The sequence below is a fragment of the Limulus polyphemus genome, unplaced genomic scaffold (assembly GCF_000517525.1).
Source record: "Limulus polyphemus unplaced genomic scaffold, Limulus_polyphemus-2.1.2 Scaffold7810, whole genome shotgun sequence".
NCBI lineage: Eukaryota > Metazoa > Arthropoda > Merostomata > Xiphosura > Limulidae > Limulus > Limulus polyphemus.
The window spans coordinates 33,146-35,987 of NW_013673420.1; the positions used below are offsets into that span (position 1 = coordinate 33,146).

Sequence of the window (2,842 nt, forward strand, 5' to 3'; positions counted from 1 at the left end):
CCTCGGAAAGAATTTATACCGGAAATTAACAAACGAGCAGATACGTAACAGTATAAACATTTTAACCATTAATCATTGATTTTGTTTACTTTGTTGCAATTGGATCTAAAGGTACTCAAATATATATAGAACATTTGTTGAAAATGCCATAACTTTAATAATATTGTCTTCCTGTTTAAAATATTTAAAATTGCATAAAATAATCTGAATACCGACAAACAGATGCGGGTCACGGGTTCGAATCCACGTCACACCAAACATTCTCGCCCTTTCAGCCGTGGGAGTGTTATAATGTGACGGGCAATCCCACTATTCGTTCAAGAGTTGGCGCTGGGTGGATGACTAGCTGCTAAATTAGGGACGGCTACCGCGAAATTCATAACAAACCATAATATTATGATGCGAGGTGAAGGAGATACAATTAGCACCTGGTTTCACCCTTCAAATTGTTTAACTACAAGAATATATATAATAGAAACATTGATTGTTACTATTAAATCATTCTAAAGGAGACAAAAACATGAAAGTGAAGGTTTAATTATGGTAAACTGAATTGCAAGACTTTAACCAACAAAAGCTATTTTTAGTTTAATTACGACAAGCTATAAATTGTAATAAGTAAGTTTTCAATAGAAACTTAAATTCCTACATCTTGTTTAATAGACGTTTAATATTATAGATCGGTTGTAAAATTAATTATAAAACATCATTCGGTCAATTTGAAGAAAATCTAAATAAAGTTTATGTAATTGAGTCTCAGTTTTAAAAACTTCTAAGTTTGGAACAGTATTTAAACTGCTCATATCAAGAGCTCACTTCAGTGTTTCAAAAAACAAAGAGAGTTTCTGATCTAAATACAATGTAGCATCGCTACTTCTACAGAAAAAAAAGTAATATACGTAGATATTGTTCATGCAAGTCAAATATTTATACATTTGATACCAAGAGCACTGATTGTATCTATTAGTAACATATTATGATTCCATTTTTACATCTTAACACGTAAATTTTACATCACATTATACTTGCTTTAGTTTTAGTACCAGCCCAACAGAGAAGACAAATTGTCAATCCACTTGGCTGCGTTGCCACCAGAGGACAGTTCCCCCACGAACGTTTCTGCGAGAGGTACTATGATTGCTGGGATGGTGTGGTAAAAACAGGAGAATGTCCACGAGGGCTTGTTTTTAACAACAACCCTGACATGTACTACTGCGACTACCCAGAAAATGTTGACTGCTCCGGTCGATTTGTCACCACTGGTGGGTAACATAAAAATAATAAATTATGGCATAAAGGTTTATGTTACGTTTCCCTTATTCACTGTGATTAAAGCAATAGTTTTGCCATTTATGTTTAATTATATGAAGAAGTTTACATTTTTACTCATGTCTTACTTTCTGTGAATAAAATGTGTTCCCAGAAGGAGTATTAAATAATTATTTTCCCTTACGGCGAATCTTGTCTTCCAGTGGCACAGCGGTATGTTTTCGGACTTACAACGCTAGAAACCGGGTTTCGATACCCGTGGTGGGCAAAGCAGAGATAGCCCATTGTGCTTAACTTCAAACAAACATACAAATGGTGAATCTTACGCTACAGCAACTTAATTACTTTCAAATAAAATAAGTAATTTTAAAATCTCTCAAGAGTAATATTATTATTAACACCTATCTACAGATGTCGTTCGTCTTTTATTTAGTCTCTTTTGCGTGTTATTAAAATGTAAAAATAATAACGAAATGTGTAAATTTTTCTGATGCTGGTTGTTGCTATTGGTAAGAAATATTTTAAAGCTGTATGATGACTCATTTAAAATTTAAACACATGATTTTTAGAATGTCTTGGCATGAACTAGCGTCATCTAGTGACAAATAACGTATAAGAAGTGTAGTCTTATCGGTTGACGTCACATATATTATCATTATCTAATACTTTTACACAAAAATAAATGAGGATGAAAAGAAAGATATAAAGGCAAAACAGACTGGGGGTTTAAATTTAATCAGAAATTTATCTAATCATTAAATATTCCTTTGTACATTTGCTGTATTCTTGGTGACCTTGAAATGGTATAAGTTCTATTGTATACTTACATTACTTCTTGGTCCATTTTTTTTTTTGGGAATAAATCGAATTTTTTAACATTTGATTTCGTAGGAAGCTATTCACAACTTTCATATAACACGTGCTGGTCCAATCAGTGTTAAAATTCCCACTGAAATATTTTAAGCATTTTGTTTTTTTTACAGAGTTTTAATTCCTTCCCCCAGGTGGAAAGTTCTGGATTCAAAGTTCTGATTATCAATATTTTCCAACTAATATGTTTTACAACATTATTTATTAAGGAGCTTCCGTGATAATATGCTTTTGTGAAAGAAAGCAAATAAAAAAAATATAAATTACAAAATACTTGAAAGATTATTTCAGTTTTATCGCACTTTTTACGTATCTGCTTGTTTGTTAATTTCCGGTAGAAATTCTTTCCCAAGCGATACAAGTCCTTTCTTGATTAAACCAGTTTATTCCACGGTTAATACGTTCCTCGTCACTTTAAACTTAACAACTTTTATAACACACGCTATAAATCACAGTGATTCACACACTTTACTTACCGTCATTACTGTTCGCTTCTTTAATTATCTATCTATCGCTGGTTTCTCAGCCAGGCTTATAAACTAAAGAAGAGGGCGTCTCGAACGCACAAGGAAATTCATGATCATTCGAGAAATTCCTCGCACACGCCAATGCGCCACCAGCGTCACGTGACTTCCTCGATAAGTCATGATCCTTCTAGAAACTCCAGCGCGCATGCTCCAATCTTCGCGTGACTTCCGCTGTC

The 2,842-nt window shown here is 33.4% G+C and overlaps 1 long non-coding RNA gene across 1 annotated transcript in view; it reads right to left on the bottom strand.

Annotated features, from left to right (window-relative positions):
• LOC111089906 overlaps positions 1-2,577 on the bottom strand; it is a 16,443-nt gene extending 13,866 nt beyond the window's left edge. Inside the window, exon 1 of the long non-coding RNA XR_002614059.1 lies at positions 2,568-2,577. This is a non-coding gene — a long non-coding RNA (uncharacterized LOC111089906). The remainder of the gene's footprint in view (positions 1-2,567) is intronic.
• Positions 2,578-2,842: the final 265 nt, after the last annotated feature.